We start from the raw sequence: 20,388 nt of genomic DNA on the forward strand, positions 1-20,388 counted from the left end.
TCAAGAGCCACATGCTCTATAGACTGAGCCAGCCAGGTGCCCCCGTCTTGGCATATCTTATTTCCAAAAAAGCCAAGCTTCCATGTAACTGCTATCTGTTCTATTCTCAGTCATGGATTTCAATGAAAGTTCTACTTATGTAACTAGAAAAACATCACATCTGATTTTTATCATGTGAAGCTAAGGAGAAATTCCCTCCTATAAAGTTTCTTTCTCAGTAGAGCTAGGACACTCTTACTATTTTTTTATATGATGGTGGTCTTTGCACTTGAGGAGCAGGTGACAAGGAAGACAAGTGTTGCTGGAATCCAACATGCTTCCCCAGCATGTGCCGTGCCATGATCTGTATCCCTCATGTTGAGCACATCAGAGGCAAACATGTCGGGACATCTGTGGTTGTGTGATGTCAAAGAAAAATTTACCGCAGGCTTTGGCTTGACAAGCTTTGAAATATTTCCCAGTTTTTCGGAGATATTACAATACATTCCACATATAATGGATTTATTATTTTTTTTATGCCGCTGAAATGTGCTATATAGGAAAGACAACATGGGAAGTTGTCTATGTCTACAGGATTCTAGCTCCTGTATGTTTCAATGCTCTACACATACAAGTTAGGACCTGGGCTGAGTAGGGAGAACAATTATCACTAACACATTACATTGCTGAGCTACCAATCTTTGTATAAAATGGGGTGTCTAGGCATTCAGACAACAAAGCTGAGGTCATACAAAATGGTGACTAAGAATGTGGCCTCACAGACATTGTTGCTGTTATGTAGAATGAGAATTAGATTTGCTAGAATTAGAATGAGCTTTAGATTTGCTGTAAGTATTCAATTGTATAATACAAGTTGAGTACTACTCATTACTTGCGCAGATTGAGTGTTCTAAAACTGTTACCTATAATCAGCATGACATGATGCTAATACCCTGGATTGGAAGTGGGAACAAGACAATAATCTACACCTTGTTTGAATGATTGGGAATAGTAAACTATTTGAAATCACTTGACCAATTGATTTTTTAAAGATTTGGAATAACACAGACTTATGCTTAACTTGCCTTTTTAAACAGTTCATTTCACATGGGGTGCCTAGCATAGTGCTTTGCATATAGTTTGGGGATAATAGATACTTGTAAAACAAATTAAGTTTTAAGGAATGAATAAATGCATTGTTATTTATCACACAGTATGCAATTTCTTCTTTCAAATCCCATGCAAAAACTGCATAGAGATTTATCTTTCACCTTCATTTGCCTGAGCACATATGAGAACTGTAGGGAGATACAAATACAAGACAATGAATAGTCTTACTTTTCTGGCCCTCATTTAAATAAATGTGTTCATTTTGAGCGACGATATGTTAGTCGTAATGATATATGTTTTATTGTAGAGTGCCTTACAGTTTTTAAAGCACATTCACATGAAATATTTCACTTAGACTTTCTGGGCAAAGAATGTGGAGATCATTGTCACTATTTTATAGAAAAGGAAAGATGTTCAGGCAGATTGACTTGTCTAAGGTCATACAATTAGTAAATGAAAGAGAGAGAAGAGTCTGCACAGGACTTTCTCAATCCATGTTTCTTGGATGGATGGATGGATGGATGGATGGATGGATGGAAAGATAGATGGATGCCTGCATGGACTAATGAATCAGTTACACATATTCTAAATTTACTGCTTTTTCTACTACACCAAAACAAAGAAACTAAAAAATTGTATCTTAATGCTTGTATCTATTCTTACTCTCATATCTTTTCTATTTATGGCAAAATTACCATATTTGAAAAAACAAGTTAATCTGTGCACAAATAATTACTGGCACCTACTAGGTATTAGGTACTGACAATATAGATGTAAGAAAAAAAGAATCTCTTTAAGAGTTCATATTCTATTTGGGAATTGGCGAGCCCAGACAAGAAACACTACGATAGAATAAATGTGATCTGTTCGGCTGGTGCTTATTTATGGAGAAGATGAAATGGAATAATATGACAGAGACTAGAATATAGAACATTACAGGGAGGTTAATGTTTTTTCAGGGCTAAATGAAGAGGCTTTTCTCCTGAGGTAAATGGGAAGAGAGCAGTTGTGAAGATGTTGAGAAAGAACCTTACTTTTTCTTTCATTATTTTTATAAATGGTTTTAAGAAATCTATATTTATATGTCTCTCTATATATTTTTAAATATCAATTATAAGCAGTCTATTAATTTATAAAATCTTCCTACCTCTTTATTATTACTTACAAGCATTCTCTTTTAATTTTTTATTTGTTTGTTTATTTATTTATTTATTTATTTATTTTTGAGAGAGAGAGAATCCCAAGCAGGCTCTCCACTGTGCGTGTGGAGCCTGATGCAGGGCTCAAACTCATGAACAGTGAAATCATGACCTGAGCCGAAATCAAGAGTCAGATGTTTAATTAACTGAGCCACCCACGTGCCCCAGACTCTCTATTAATTTTCCAAGTTGTTGCTAATTCTCAGTACTTTTAAAGCTGCTTAAATTTTACAGAGAGATGGTTTATGCATATATTCTAAAATCATTTTTTGTCTGTCTGTTGCCTTAATTGGATTGATTCAAATTGGGGTAACTAAAATTTTTCTTTTATCTTTTCAAGAAATTTCATTTGTGTCAAAGGAGTCCGAAGGGAATATCGGTATCAAAAATTTATGACAAACTAGAGTAAGAGAAGACGATCACGAAGGCGGGAGCAAATGAACATTCCCTTTTTCCAGATTTTTAATTGGATCCTGGTTATTGATTTTTCCACAAATAATGTTTAGAGGAAATTCATGATTTAAGCAAAGCACAGTTTAAGAGATGTGGAATCTGTCACCATAACAAGACTAGACATACAGTAAACCTGAACTAGAACCCCAAGGAAAGTCTTGGAAAGAGCCCTGTAACTTTATAGTTTTTGAAGATAGTTGCAATAAAAATGTGCAGAACAAAACAAACTTAACATGGAATCAGGTCCTCTCCTGACAAGTCTGATGCATCTCTGTGGGTGCATCATGATGGCAGGTCAGGGGACAGAGTGATTGCCTGTTATGTGCTGTGGATTTTAGGCAGGGAAACAATGTGCAAACACAGGAAGCTGTGAATTGTAAGAATGCAATTTTCAAACACACACACAATATAATGTTACCTAAATGTAATGTAATCAAAGTGGTAGAATAAATAATTAAACTATGGTATTTCTGTGTTCAGGAGTAAAAATGTTAAATACATGTATGTAAATAATATACAAAAATAATTTAAAAGTGAAAAACAGCATGGTTGGGGGGGCTTGAAAATACAGGCATTTTTTCACTATATAGTTTAAGAAGTTTTTTCTTTTTGTTTTCTTTTTTTATTAAGTTTTTAATTTTAATTCCAGTGTAGTTAACATGCAGTGTTATATTAGTTGCAGGTGCACGATATAGTGATTCAACAGTTCTATACATTACTCAGTACTCATCGTGATCAATGTACTCTTAACCCCTTCACCTATTTCACCATCCCCCCGCCCACCCTCTGGTAACCATCAGTTTGCTCTCAACATTTAAAAGTCTGCTTCTTGGTTTGTTTCTCTATAGATATCTTTTTTTTCCCTTGCTTATTTATTTTGTTTCTTAAATTTCACATGAGTGAGATCATATGGTATTTGTCTTTCTCTGACTGACTTATTTTGCTTAGCATTACACTCTGTAGCCTTATCTATGCAATTGCAAATGGCACGATTGCATTCTTTCTAAAGGCTGAGTAATATATATATATATACACACACATATATATATATATATATATATATATATATATATATATTTGCACATTTGGACTCTTTCCATAATTTGGCTATTGTTGGTAAGTACTGCTATAAACATTGGGGTGTATATGCCCCTTCGAGTCAGCATTTCTGTATCCTTTGGATAAATACCTAGTAGTGCAATTGCTGGGTCATAGGGGAGTTGTATTTATAATTTTTTGAGGAATCTCCATATTGTTCTCCAGAGTGGCTGCACCAGTTTGCATCCAGGAGAACTACCAATTCTACTTCTATTGTACCAAGATAAATGGCATCGACTAGATTCACACGAAGATAAATCTGGACATTTGGAGCTAGAGTGTCGGCATAATGTCATGCTTACTGTCACAATTAAAGGATATTAGTTTACATCTAATATTTTTTAAAAAAGATCTCCCTAGGTTCATGATTAGAATATATGGCTGCACAGATGTTTCCCAGCCGATACATAAAAATGTTGCTATTTTCTCCTTAATATCTTAATAGTAATTTCCAAATGTTGCTATTTTCTCCTTAATATCTTAATAGTAATTTCCAAAGGGCATAGAACTGGATTTAAATGGAACGTTGGTCAGTAATTTCCAAAATGTTGCTATTTTCTCCTTAATATCTTAATAGTAATTTCCAAAGGGCATAGTACTGGATTTAAATGGAACGTTGGTCAGGGAGCCTGGGTGGCTCAGGTGGGTTAAGCATCTGACTTTGGCTCAAGTCATGATCTTGCTGTTTGTGAGTTGGAGCCCCGCATCGGGCTCTGTGCTGATGGCTCAGAGCCTGGAGCCTGCTTCTGATTCTGTGTCTCCCCTTATCTCTGCCCCTCCCTTGCTCACGCTTTGTCTCTCAATAATAAATAAACGTTAAAAAAATTAAAAATATGTATATTAAATGGAGCATTGGTCATTTTTGGTTGGCAAGCGCCACCTCCTCATCAGAAATTTTAACGCTTTCTGAAGACAATGACATTTATGAACTGGAAGGAAACCTGACATGCTTAAAATTTGTGAAGAAAGTTAATCTATACCTTGTGGTAGAGTATTCTGATTTTCAGCTTATGATTACAAAACTAAATTTAGTTATCCAACCAATATCTAGTATGCTAAGCCAATTTAATTGATAGTGTTCTCAGAAAATTAAATGAAGCAAAATGAGCTATTTTAAGGTAGGTAAATCTTACACCATAAAAGATAGCTGCTTTTCAAATAACGCCCATTGGATTTTCAATATAACCTATCTGAATTTTTTTTCATCCCTTTTCTGGGAGATGTTTTAAGTGAAACATAGAAACCAAAATCTACAATTTGGCTTTCTTTCCTCCAAGGCATTCTTATGTTCAATTCCCACTATTTTCAGCTTTATTCAGTTGTTCCAAGAACATACCTTTTCTCAAAAAGTAATTTTTTCTCCAACTTCAAAGGGAAAATTTAGGAAAGGTCAGAAAACGCAGACTCCCTAAAAGTGTACTTGGCCTACTTCTTCTCGGAACTTAAAAACAATTGGGTTTCTTTAGTTCAGTCTCTCTACAGAACAAAAACTATAGCAGAATTTGTTGTTGTAACTGTAAACTTGACCAATGGCAGAGTATTAAGCTTAGAGCTCAGGACCATCAAATCACTTTTGTCCCTACTGGTAAGAACTTAAGTTCCTTTATAGTTGGTCCCTTTTTGTCACTGGTTCTCACAGTCAAGACTGGTCTTTATAACCACATACATTAGCCCAAAGACTTCACTGCTTTTTCAGGTTTTCTGTTTTAAAAAATCGGAAGCGGGGCACCTGGGTGGCGCAGTCGGTTAAGCGTCCGACTTCAGCCAGGTCACGATCTCGCGGTCCGTGAGTTCGAGCCCCACGTCAGGCTCTGGGCTGATGGCTCAGAGCCTGGAGCCTGTTTCCGATTCTGTGTCTCCCTCTCTCTCTGCCCCTCCCCCGTTCATGCTCTGTCTCTCTCTGTCCCAAAAATAAATAAACGTTGAAAAAAAATTTAAAAAAAAAAAAAAATCGGAAGCTTGGCAATAGACACATGTCTGACCAGCGTGCACTGCTCAGGTAGGATATGCAGAGATTACATTTACAATTTATTGTAGGGATGTGATATCATGATATAATGGTAGAATGTAGGAATGTGATACCATGTGACATGCGACATAATGAGTTACAAATAAATAAGAGCAAACGATACTACAGAATACCCAGAAAAGCATGAGGTCAGGAATCAAGTGTAATTCGCAGGGACGGAAAGTATTAAAATGAAACCTGTGGTGGTTTCAACGTTCTAAGGAGTTGAGTAGGTGCTTGAATAGTAGTGACAAAATAAATCTCTATTCAGTTCCTTTCCACTAGGAAAGGCTGAAATGTCAAAGCCCCTGCTGTGTGATCACACCCTGAGTAGATAGTTCCTTGTTGAGTGGCACACGTGAATGAGTCCTTCGGAGGTAAACGTAGTCTCAGAGATGAGTGAATGGTGGCAGATTAACTTGAAAGACATCAAAAGGTGATGGGCCAGAAAAATGGCGGAGCAGAGTGAGATAGGAGAGGCCTTGAGAAAGGAACAGGCTGAGTAACACGACCAGGGAAGTAGCCTAAAGACTTAAGAACAAGGACGGGCAATAATTAAGTTTGTGTTATTTGCATCCCATCACTGTCGAAAATCACTATGTTGCACCTCAACTTTGATAAGATTTGAAACAAACAGAGCCACCAGTCTGGTGAACTCATCATTTTTAGGACTTAGCTCAAATGTTACCTCTCTTCATGACTTCACCTGACCCACCCATACCCCAAGAAGTCCATCAGAGAAAAGCAATTTCCTCTCACTCTATGTTCGTAGAGTACTCCATAAATAACTTCTAGAGCTTACCCACTGAATTATATCGTGCTGCTCTGAAAACGCGTCTCATCTATTAGACCATGGACTATTTTTAAGCGAGGGCCCCTTTCTGTTCATCCCTGTGACCCCCAAATATTAGTACCATCCTGGGCTTGGTGCCAATAACCGTTCAAAAAATTTGATTGAAATGAATCGGTCAAGCAGTTTTCTAAGGACAAATAAACTTTTCAAAAAGAAATAAAAGGTAAAAATGAGAAGCTTCAACAGCTCCTCGCTGATCATGTAGCTGGGTGAATAGAGAGATACCCAAATTTAATTGTATTATAGTAGCAATTAGTATGGACTTCAAATGTCCGGCAGATCACTGTCCAGGACACGGCACTTTGTACACAGGGCCCTTATGGCCTTTGTATGACTGTATTACTGCTAATTATTTTCAAGTCTCCCGCAGAAGGTAAGCACCTCAGCCGGGACTTTCATGCATTCCTGTATACCACCCCTGAGGTTATAGCACCTGATGTACGTAGTATGGTTCTAAAAAAAAAGTTTGAGAAAGAAAGAAGGGACAGGTTTAAAAGAGTGAGGGGGGGAGAAAAAGACAAAGGGTAAAATTTTAAGAGTGTGGTATAAAGTTATGACAAAAGACTTTTTTTGCTGGGTTGGAGGTGTCTAGGCCAAGGAAGGCAGTCACACACACACGTTTCCAACTTGACTGCCACTGAGCCAAAAGAAAATCCGATTCCTCCCGGTCTCCTCCTCGCTGCTCAGGTGCCACATGCGTATCTGACTAACGTCAAAACAGAAAGCTGGACTCCTCGTACAAAAATGTGCTGCCAAGCCATCCGGTGACCTTTAAGAATCAATCACTGAAAATGGGCACTGGAGCGAGAGGAAATGATCCTCAGGTGGCCGTCTCTCTTCTACATATGCTGGTTGGCAGAGTGGCGGGCAGAAAATCATAAGGAGCACATTTCTTGTTTTCGAACTGCCGGCCCAAACCTTTCAGTCTTTTCCATAGCTTTACTGCAAAAAATAACACTAGCCTTAAATTTAACAGGATGTGAATGCTCCGTCCACGTTTTGAGACAATTCCCCTCCTATGCCGCTGCGCAGCCTCCTGGCCTTTCCCTTCTCACCCAGTGTGATCTGCGTAAATTGTTTTAACAGCCGGATACCAAGAGCAAATATTGGCCTTTCTTCTTCCTGTGTCCCAGGATTTTGCCCTTATCCAAATGCAGCCCGGCAACCGGCCAGAGTCAGAAGGAATTGCCTAGGTCTTATTTATTAGCTCAGTGTGGATAAACACAGCTAATCAGCAGCCCTCACTCTTCCTTCCTTACTCGGACACTTTCTTTCCCTTTGCAAACCTGGGGTCCAGCTGCCTACCTGAAGCTACCCACTGGGGCTTCTTTTTAGAAGGCCATGCCCCGTGCGGTGTGAGACAGCAAATGCAATGCCTGCCCTGTAGAACATACAGCTTCTAGAATAAGATTACTCCTTTCGCACGTCTCCAAGTAGTACCCGTTCGCAAGCTCGACACGTTGTTTGCTACTGAACAATTCGTAGAAATAGACACAGGAAACATGTTGTGTTTATTTCTTTGTTCCTCTTCTGTTTGTTTTTGGAATGAAAAGGAGGAGGGGAGGAGAGACAGTCGCTTCATGTTTTAGCACGGCTTCTTTTAAGTAAAAAAAAAAAAAAATCTTTCAAAAAACTCAAAAATCAAACTATATTCGAACTTGGAATAGAGGTCGCCTTTCCTAAAAGATACGTTTCTAGCACACGCAGAGGTCAGTCAGAAGTAACGTTGAGCTGTTCTCTAAAGCAATGCTGTATTAGAATAATCCGGTTATAACATTTTTGTCACCAGCCTATGGGAAGCAATTGCCTCACTGAAGAAGTTTCTATAACGTTCCGAAGTGAAGCTAATACTGTACATGAAATACGACTGGCGAAACGACCTTGTTTTCATTTTGAACAAACCTGCCCACTATGATACATACATGTAATAGTCACTGTACATCCAGCTGTGAATTAAATGTGAGGATATACATGCTTTGGAATAAAATGTGTGCTACATTACCATCGAAAACACTTTATTAGCGTTATTTCTCTAATTCATGTATCACATGGGAATAAATGTCAAAATCTCTTCATCTGTGTCCTCCCTGCGCTTCCTTCTTGGAAATTTGCTGTGAACGTATCTTCAGGGCCGTACAGCAGTTGAACTCAGGGAGTCTATTCCTGCGACCTTGAAGTCTACGGCAGCAGTAGGAAAGGCTTCTTTGCGACAGGTTGGTGTAAAACTACGTTTGTTGGCAGGACAGCTGGCATCACTCCGCTGGCTCCAAATTACAGACTAGACATCCTTAATCAAGGAAGCTACTTTCTCCTGCAGAGTAGAGATTAGACTCAGCCTTGCCAAATATGGAGATCCAGACAGCTAAGTAAACCTATCTCTTGGGCTGCTTATGGAGTTAGAGGAAATCCGTTCGGTTCTCTGAAGTCCCTCTATTATGTCTTCTCCTTGTGGTCTCTTATCTATCACAATCACCCTGGGACTCTGTCAAGGCCAATTGGAGAAACTTGGTCGGGACACGATGAGCTACTGCTTTTCTACAGTTCTGAACTAGAGAGAAGAAAGTTTTTGACCTCTCCCGCCCTCTGAGTCAGAGAACTTTCCAGAATGCTAATAGTACTGGACAGGCCTTGCTCCTGGAGCAGCTAGTGCCACGACAGGAGAGTTCTGCAGTTTGTAGAAGCAGCACATTCTGTTCCTTTTCTTGATCAGCCGGCCAGAATAAATGAGAGCGGGGCTCCCCTCATGCCTACAGCTGCATTCCAGCATGGACTGGAGAGGTGCCCCTGACACACGGTGTTTTCTACTGGGAAACGTGCTAAAACTAACCAGAAGTTCCTCAAGTCCTGGCTGGGGAGGTATCACACAGTCAGCAGAGCTCACTTTTCCTCCCTCTGCACACTCTTCCTCGCTATCTCTGGAGCAAGTGACCTTTGGCATTCTGGAGGATTTATAATTGTTGTGTCTTAAACTTGTAACTCTCTAGTAATGACCAAATCGTGGACGTTTCAGTGGGCAGAGCACTTTCCTATACTAATTCCAGGCATGAGCTACATACAGAAAGATTTTTTTGTGTGACTTTTTCTTCCACAGGCCCCATCTGGCATTTGCAGCCCAAGTCTGAGGAAATCTAATGCGCAAGTGAAACTTCCATCTGCCATCTATTAGGCTTCCTGTCTAATGTTGCCTCTTTGGGAAAAAGGCACCTGGTTTTCCAATAAGCCATCTGGGGAAAGAGGGTGAATGGGTCCGGTTCTCTGATGGCTCTGGGGCACCACGTCGCTGAGGCCCGCAGGCAGGAAGCCCACTCCTCGTGAGAACAACCCCCAAGCGCTCCCCGTGAATGTCAGCAAGGCCATGATGAGGCACTCCTCTACCTACTCCAGGCTACCTCCAAGCCCCAGCGCAAGCATTTGACTTTGGATCCTCTCACCTAGCCCCACCCCCTCTAGCACTGGCTTTGGCCAGAGCGGACCTCCCACCCCAGCTCAGGCCTGGCCCTGGCGTCCTCAGCTGCTCACACAGGTTAGGCGTTCTCTCTTGCGTCCCACACAGACCTGCATTCCTGCCTTCCTGCTGACCCATGCGCCTGTGCCCTGGAGTCCTGTCTCTCCACATCTCTACTGTGTCTCTGAAATCAAGGTTCTGTCTCTCAGAAGGCAAGGACGTTGGTTGGGCCAGGGCACAAAATAGTGGTGGCAGGTGGGACGGGAGAGAGCCGGAGGCTGGGGTTGGAAGCATGGTCTGGGGAGCGTGGGTACTTGTGTGTTCCCTGACCTCATGCAAGTCTCTGACCTGCTCTCAGGCTTGGTTTCTTCATCCTAAAAAGTAGATCGTACTAACACTGAAGGAATAATTAAATATTCGATTTGAAGTCTTTGAGACCGGGCTGGCAAGCACATGGAGCTTCTCACTAGGAGCTTTTTTTTTTATTGCCGTGACATCAACATACCTCCTGAAGAAATGAATCTCAGCATTTGCCATACCAAAAAGCTTTCAAATCAAATATGCCTGGGAAATGTTGTGAACTGAAGCTTACCCAAGGTCACATGAGGTGGAGCCTGCCAAAACTGCTTAACGGCTCTGCTTCCATTTTTCTGACCCACAAAATGGGACCAAGAATAGTCTCTTCCCTCTATTATATTGTAAATCACGCGCCGTATATTACACATTGAGAAAAATACCTGGCATATCACATGTCAAGGAGAACTTTTACAACTATTATGACTGCAACTCTTTAATGATACTGAGAAGTCTTGCAATTAAAAAAAAAGAAACAAAAAACAACTTTCTAAGTTTCTGAACCATGTGTTTCCCAAACTTACCTGGCCACGCATCTCCTTTCTGGTGACCAGCGGAAAACATGAGCTGAAGAACTGAATCCTTTAGAGGCGTGCTGTGTTCAATAAGAAGCTTCTGGAGATGTTATGTCTTAACTGAAAGAACTTCTTATGCTGTAGTCATAGCCACTGAGCAATCCTTGACATGTATGGTTCATGCTCCAGGGGAAAACATTTGAAGAGGGGCATGATAGTGAAACATGGGCTTCAGAGTCCAGACTCAAGGGCATCCTGACAGAGGGCCAAGATTATGGGTCTGAGACTCAGATGATACTGAGTCTAAATCCTCACTGAGTATTTACTATTCTTTTTTGGAAGAGAATTATTTAATCTCCCTAAGCTTCAATTTTCTCATCTACGAAATAGGAACCATTGGGGCAACTTCGTAAGATTGTTACCTAGTGTAGTGCATGGTTGAGCCTCAAGAAATTATATCTCCTGGTTATTATAACTGTATTACTATTATCTTTGTTATTATAATCCCTGATTCTCTGCCTAACCAGCATATGGTTTTCAGCACAGTACATGTTTTGTTTATGTCTGGAAGTTCCTCATGGACTTTTGAAGGTTAAATGAGAAAGTGCACTTGAAGAAGGTAGCCCAGGGAAAAGTGTTCACTGTAACACTTCTCTTTCCCCAGCTTGTACCTTCCTATAATATTGACTGTAGTCCATTTCATACTGGTCCCCATTGTTTCTTGTATTGAGACTTTTTTTTTTTACCAGAAGGTAAGGTAGATTATAAATTCTCTCCCCTCACTTGACCCTTTTCTAAGAACCTAGAATATACTAAACATATAGGAGATGGTCTGTGAATCACTGTGTGAAAAAAGTGGACCGTCAAATAGTAATCAGACTAGTGTAGGAGAGAGTTTCAACCTAGCTTCTTTCTGGAACCCTTCAAATCAAGACCTAAAAGAAACACCTTTTCTAGTTTTATGTTCCAGTGTGAACAGGCCCCACTTCTCCACAGATCTCTTGGCATACTTTTTTCTGCCTGAATTGAAGTATTATAGTGGATGTGCCTTAAGTTCAATCACAAAGTCTCCAAGTTGAGACAGCAAATTCCTATAGGTATTTTATTCTGCAGAATCTTATCTTCCCAGAAGCAGTCTGCTCTGCTCATTTTAGTGGCCTGAGTAGCTTCCAGAAAGCTGCCAGCAGTTACCCACAGCCCCTAGGGCATAAGTCAAAGTCCCTTAATTTGTCTTAAGGATTGTGTATTAAGATAATTATATGACAAAGGGCACCCCTTACATCTGAAAGTCTAGTGATCTCAAATTTCTACCTTCCATAACTACTCAGAAGGCAAGAATGGGCCCTGTGATGATTAATTGCATATGGCAACATGACTGGGCTAAGTGATGGCCAGAGGGCTGGTAAAACACTATTTCAGGGAGAGTCTGTGAGGGTGTCTCCAGAAGAGATTAGCACTTGAATAAGTGAACTGAATAAAGGCAGATCATTCTCCCCAGTGGGGAAGGCTTCATCCAATCTCTTGAGAACTTGCTTAAGTAGAACAAAAAGGTCCAGAAAGGATGAGTTCGTTCTCTCTCTCCCTCTCTCTCTCTCTTTTTCTCCCTCTGCTTGAGCTGAGAGATGCATCTTCTCCCGCCCTTGAACATCAGCACTCCTACTTCTTGGGCCTTCAGATTCAGATAGGGATTTTCATCATCAGCCCCCATTTCTCAGACCTTTGGACTCGGACTAAATTACACCAGTTCTCCTGCTTCTCCAGCTTTCAGACAGATGTCTCTGACTTCACAACAATGTCTGCCAATTCTTATAACAAATCCCCTCTAGTCTGTTTACCTGTCGTGTACCTATCATTGATCTCCTATTGGCTCTGTTCCTCTGGAGAATGTTGATGAATATAGACCTCATAGGATGGCCATACTACGCAGTTTCAAATTTAAAGTTCATTTACACTCTCTTTATTTTAGAAAGCTGAGAAGATAGACAATTTTTAAAGTTTATGTATCTATGTTGAGAGAGAGGAGGCGGGAGAGAGAGATCAAGCAGGGGAAGGGGCAGAGAGAGAGGGAGAGAAAGAGAATCCCAAGCAGGCTCCGCACTGACATGGGGCTCAAACTCACGAACCCTGAGATCATGACTTGAGCTGAAAGCAAGAGCTGGTTGCTTAACCAACTGAGCCACCAGGTGCCCCAAAGATAGAAAAAAATTTAAAAAAAAAAATTTTTTTTTTTTCTAACGTTTATTTATTTTTGAGACAGAGAGAGACAGAGCATGAACGGGGGAGGGGCAGAGAGAGAGGGAGACACAGAATTGGAAGCAGGCTCCAGGCTCTGAGCCATCAGCCCAGAGCCCGATGCGGGGCTCGAACTCACAGACCACGAGATCGTGACCCGGGCTGAAGTCGGACGCTTAACCGACTGAGCCACCCGGGCGCCCCGAAAAATTTTTTAAATGAACCAGAAAAGTATACCTCCCGTTTAGGAAAACTATGTTAATATCTATTTTATTTTTAAACAAGCCTACATTGTGAACAACTCGGTTCATTTAAAACAAAATAAAACATAGGTAGTTTTTTGCTTATTACCCAGCACAAACTTTTTGAAAGTAAGAGCTGTATCTTTTCTCCCTGTTCACCTTGCATACAGTGCAGCCCCTGATATTTAGCAGGGACAAAATATGTGTTTCATCTAATAATTTCTATTCAAGCAGAAATATTAATAGAAATATTAAATATAATAAACATATTAAATTTTATAGTTCAAAACATAAAAGTTAATTTGCACAGCTTTCATGACTTAACTGGTTCCTCCATTTCATGATAAGAATCATATCTGAATTCTCACAGATAGGAAATGTAAAGGTTTCTATTCATTGAAATAATTCAGTGAAACCAGTATGTTTTTATTATGCCAGACACCAGTTAAACATTCAGGTTCTTGAGATAAAATCTAAATTTAGCAACACTTCTCACAAATGGATGTTGGCAATAAATTGAGGAGTGTCTTATTGTTTGTTTCAATTGGAAGTGTCTAGGAACACTTATATGTCATTGTTTTTGATAGATTCCACTGTGTGCTAGACAAGAGACTGGGAAGCACTGTTTGGGTTCAAAACCAGTACTGTACTTTATGACAAATGTCTTTGAAAAGCATATATAATAAAGGGTTAGTACCCAAAATCTAAAAAGAATGTATCAAACTCAACATCCCCCAAAAACAAGAAATTCAGTTAAGAAATGGGCAGAAGACATGAACAGTCATTTTTTCAAAGAAGACATCCAGATGGCCACGAGACACATGGAAAGATGCTCAATATCACTTATCATCAGGGACACACAAATCAAAACTACAATGAGATACCACCTCACACCTTTTGGAATGGCTAAAATTAACAACACAGGAAAACAACAGATATTGGTGAAGATGCAGAGAAAGGGGAACCCTCTTACACTGTTGGTGAAAATGCAAACTGGTGCAACCACTCTGGAAAACAGTATTGAAGTAAAAAGTTACAAATAGAACTACCCTATGATCTAACAATTGCACTTGTAGGTATTTATTCAAAGGATACAAAAATACTGACTCAAAGGGGCACATACACCCCAATGTTTATAGCAGCATTATCAACAATAGCCAAATTATGGAAAGGGCCCAAATATCTATTGACTGATGAATGGATAAAGATGTGATACACACACACACACACACACACACACGCATATACACACACACTGGAATATTTCTCAGCCATCAAAAATGAAATCTTGCCATTTGCAATGATGTGGATAGAGCTACTAACCAAAATAAGTCAGTCAGAGAAAGACAAATACAATGTGATTTCACTCGTATGTAGAATTTAAGAAACAAAACAGATGAACATAGGGAAAGGAAAAAAAAAAGAGGAAGCAAACCATAAGAGACTCTTGATAATACAGAATAAACAAGGTTGCTGGAGAGGGGGAGGAGTGGGGAATGGGTTAAATGGGTGATGGGTATTAAGGAGGGCACTTGTTGGGATGAGCACCGTTATATGTAAGTGATTGAATCACTAGGTTCTACTCCTGAAACCATTACACTATATGTTAACTAGAATTTAAATAAAAACCGGAAACAAACAAAAAAAGATGAACTTTATTGTTTTTATTATGCAATAATAATAGAAAATTAGGATTGCATTCAAGATTTCTATGCAGATCCTTAAATGCCCATCCAACCTTCTGACAAAATTCAAATCCTTATTAAATTCTTATCTGGATTCCTTCCTGAGAATTTACCACTCTCTTTGCAGACGTGACAAATCTACCACAAGAGGGCGCTGTGCTCCTAATTGGCTCCAAAAAGAAGCTAAAATCAAAACCGCATTTAGCATTCTGTCTTGGCTCATACACAAAGGTTCCAGCTGTTGCAAAAAAAAAAAAAATGTTTACATGGTTCTATTGTATCTGGATGGTGATAAAACAGATGCCATTATGAACTCAATAGTTCCAAATGCAAGGAAATAAATATGTAATGAGAACTTTTGGCTTGCCTACACTTCAAATCATTTTTCATTTGTACCACAAGATGGCGCCTCCTTCCTGCTCATAGCTATGTTGACCGCGCTGAGCCAGCAACAATTTCTTTTTTAACACTTTGGTTTAAATAATCAGCACTGTCATTCTGAAAGTATTTCTTACAGGTGGAAGTTTTATTAAGAAACTTTGTTAACTGTTAATTTAGCTTTTTCGTATTTTTCATCTATGAAAATGTGTTATTTGTAGAGAATGTGTTTCTGTTAAAGATGAGCAAATGTTAAGACAATAAAATGGAACTGTTTACTATGTCTGAGGGATTTTCACTAGTCCATTGAATATCGGCACGGCTGTGTTTCATGTGTCTTTCATGTCCAGTATTAGCTTTAAAATCTGTCCACAAAACTGATAGAAATCTTTCTTTCACACAATCAGCAAAAATTCTTCCATGAACCATGAGGAAGATAAATTATTTTTTGAGGAAAATGATTTCATTTCTTGGTGTTGCAATTGGGTTTTGGGCTCTGAGTTTCTGGATCGTTTTCTAACTCAGAAGGCTTGCCCGTGTTTTGCCTTTTCACTTGCGTGGTCCATTGTTACAGTTCTCAAGCTTGAGGCATTTCTGGGTTGTCTTGCAGCATCTTGAACTGTGACTTCTTTTTGTAGTATGAAGGTGATGTACTTTCCTCTCTAGGAAGAGGGAGGAAGAGGGCAGCATGAGTGTGTGTATGTTTATTAGAAATATAGACCAAGATGATATAACAATAAAGAATTTTGATGAGTACTTTTGACAAGCTATCACATTGCTTTAACTAACCAATTGTGAGCGTTCCAAGCCCATCCTCTGAGATTACGCTTCAGTAGGTATGACATAAGGATGAGACTGGGAAGTTTTATGTTAACAAATTATTCCAATATGATTCCGACACATCCAGGTTTTGGAATCACTGACAAGGTAACTGGCAAAAGACCAAACGAAAGATAATAAGAATTTGAATTGGGGGTGCCTGGGTGGCTCAGTCCATTAAGCGGGCTAAGCGTTGGACTCTTGATTTTGGCTCAGGTCACGATCTTACAGTTCGCGGGTTTGAGCCTCCACTCAGGCTCTGCACTGACAGCTCAGAGCCTGCTTGAGATTCTCTCTTTCCTTCTCTCTTCCTCTCTCTCTCTCTCTCTCTGCCCCCCTCCCGCACTTGTGCACACCTACTCTCTCTCTCTCCCTCTTTCTCTGTCTCTCTCTCAAAATAAGTAAATAAACTTTAAAAAATACAATTGAACTCATAACACTCAAGGATCTATGAGACACAGGGACAGATGACTATGAAAATTGAAGAGGTGGGTGAAATCTATGATGAGTTCAAATTTTCCAGTTTAGGTGAGTGAGAAGACTGTGGGATCAGTTCACGGAAAGGAAATAGATAAGAAGATGGACTTTTTTGGAGCAAGGTGAGTTCTAATAAAATTTGACCTAATATAGATGCCATATATATTCTTACAAAATATAGTATATACCTATATAACATAACATATAATATATGTTATATATTATATAATATATAATGTAACGCCATATATATAACAATATAATTATACACACACACATATATATATATGTATATATATATATATAAAATCCATGTTGCTGTATCTAGTCCAATATGTTGGAGGCCAGGAATTATCATGATACAAACAATAATGAACCCCAAGAAGGACAGAACCCTAAAGAGCACCAACATTGAAGCCTGAAAGTTGCTGGATCACATAAATCCATTCTGTATGGCTGACTCAGCATTTTCTAAATTTAACTTAATTTTAAAAAATTGAAACTTTTAGTTTAGGCTTGTGTTCTTCAATTTGACCAGAGACTTCTTCTTTCCAAATTTTCTAATAATTGACAAGTACAATGCTTATTTATATTACTGGCTTGGCCACCATAGTTACTGAATTTGCCACCTTAAATTCAAGGAGTGGGTAGGGTTTAGGAAAAGGAAGTCTGGGGAAGAACAAGAAGAGAAAACCTGAAGAGAGAAGGAGGTAGTGATCCTTGCATTAAATGTGACTGGGAAATGAGATGAGACTGGTCTTGGAAGCAACCTGGATTATCATCTAATAATTTGTAAAAGAATCCATTTATTCAACAAGTGTTTATTGAGCACTTTCTCTGTACCTGGTAGTATGTTGGGAGCAAGTGAGACAACAATAAACAAGATGGTTAGAATTCTTATCTTTGTGGAATTTAAAGGTCAGAGGACATAGAAAATGATGCAGGGAATATATAGTAATGAATCTTCTGAAAAAGGGAGCACATGATATTATTGGGTAATAGACGAGGAACCACCAATCCAGATGTGAGGGATGGGAAGAGTCAAGAGACCCCTGGAGAAGTGAACACCTACAGCTGGCCCCTTCTGTCTGGATGTCTGACTTCCTGTGGCTTGAACCAATCTGACTCAAACTCAGAAAACTCAAGAGGTTTCTGCTCCTCTTGCTTCTACACTCTTCCCTGACCTTACTGTTCCCTTTTCAGCTGGGCCCCATGAAATGGATGGAAACCTCCCATTCCTGCCCCACACCCAAGGAACCCCGCTGACCAGGTAGGTAGGCTTTTCTCCTTCCTTGTGGGAAAAGTAACAATTCAGGCAGAAACCAAGTCATTTCAGATATCAACCCATAATGAGATTTGTTGACATATAAGCTTACCAATTTCATAAGTATTTATCTAGGCTGTCCTGTTCAGTGTCAAAGGAACCCAGTAATCTCCCCGAGTTGAGGAGACAGAACGGGGCTTACAAGAAAGCCAAGGATGTTAGTATTCACAGGAAGGGTATAGAGAGGAAAGAGATGAACAGAGAGAAAACCCCAGGCATCTGCAGGGATCCTCATTAAGCATTCAGTTGACTACTAATCAGCTCAACTGAAGCCAGGGGAAAAACCATCTGAATTGTTTGGAGGGAATAGTGCCTGGAGGTTACACTACACTGAAAGTAATGCTAGAGTCTGTTTCCACCAGAGTGAAAAACTCATAATTAATGGGGGCATTGGTTAAAATGCTGAGACATTTCTTGCTTCAGAAGTGAGGAAAAAATTAACCCTAGGCTAGATGTTTCCACCAACAAAACTTAAAAGATCTGGGGATTGAACTGTTTCCAAGTAACTTAAGAGTGATCCAGAGCAAAATTCAAGAATATTCATAATAACACAAAAATATCCAGCAACCACTACAGCAAATTTCAAAGTGTCCAGCATTTAATCAAAAATTACTGCCAAGAAAGTCCTTTAAGGATACAAGAAGATACAGTCCATGGTGGGGGGGGGGGGGGGAGTCAATCAGTTGAAACTGATCTAGAGAGGGGAAGGTCATGGGATAGTAGCCAAGGGCATTACAATAGTTATAACTATATTCCATATGTTTCAGAAACTAAAGGAAAGATAGAGCATGCTAAATAGAGAAATGGAAGATATAAAAGATTCAGTTAAAATTTCTGGAGATGAAAACTACAATGTCTTTGATGAAGAATACAAAGAGTGGTAATAGAGGGGCGCCTGGGTGGCTCAGTCGGTTGAGCGACTGACTTCGGCTCAGGTCATGATCTCATGGTCCATGAGTTCGAGCCCCGCATCGGGCTCTGTGCTGACAGCTCAGAGCCTGGGGTCTGCTTCAGATTCTGTCTCCCTCTCTGTCTGCCCCTCCCGCTCTCTCTCTCTCTCTCTCTCTCAAAAATAAATAAACATTAAAAAATTATTTTAAAAAGACAAGGAGTAGTTAATAGAGTGTACATTACTGAAAACACATTACTGAAAAGACATAGCAATGGGAAATGACCAAAATGAAGCACAGTGAGAAAAAAAGACTGATCTGAAAAAATAAATACATAAAGCACCAATCACTGTGGCACAATTTCACGAAACCTAATATACAAACAATTGGAGTCCCTAAAGGAGGAGGCTGGAAGACAGAAAAAATATTTGAAGAAACAATAGCCAAAATTTCTCCAAATGAGATGAAAATTCCAAATCCCAGATCCAGGAATCTCAACAAGCCCCCAGTGCAAAAAAACATGCTGAAAAATACATCAAGGCATATCATAATCAAATTGCTCAAAACTAGTGATAAATCAAAAACAGAGAAAAAGACCCACTATGCACAGAAGACCCACTATGCACATAAAGATGATGATAGTACATTTTTGTCAGAAGTAATGTCAAGAGCAACGTGTTTAAAACACTAAAATAAAGAAAAGAAAGAAAACTAACAGCCTAGAAATCTTTACCCAGCAAAATGTCTTTCCAAAAGAAGGTGAAACATAGACTTTTTCGCAATATAAGCTGAATGAATTTAATGCTCGAAGACCTGCACTGCAAGAAATGTTCAAGGAAATCTGACAAGCAGAAGGCAAATGATACCAGATAGAAAGCTGGATCTACATAAAGAAAGGAAGATACTGGAATGTTGATTGCATGGGTCGAATGCTTTTTCTTATCACCGAAATTTCTTTAAGGGTAATACACTGTTAATGTCACATATCATGGGGTTTATAACACATGTAGAAATAAAGTATATGACAATGACAAAAAGGTCTCAAGAGGAGAAATGGGAACATAACGTCGAGAAGTTCTCACACTGTGCACAAAGTAATGAGAAATCACTTGAAGGCAGAATGAGAAAAGTTAGAGACACACACTCTACCCCCTCCAGTAACCACTAAAACAACATAACTAAGAGTCATAAGTCGTCAGCAAGAAAACAAGGTGAAGTTATAAATAAGATTCAGTTAATCCAAAATAAGGCAGAAAAAGAGAGAAACGTGAACAAAAACCAGATGGAACCAGTAGGAATCGGTAAGGTAATAGGTTTGGAACCAACC

Source organism: Felis catus, chromosome B2 (assembly GCF_018350175.1).
Source record: "Felis catus isolate Fca126 chromosome B2, F.catus_Fca126_mat1.0, whole genome shotgun sequence".
Taxonomy (NCBI): Eukaryota; Metazoa; Chordata; class Mammalia; order Carnivora; family Felidae; genus Felis; species Felis catus.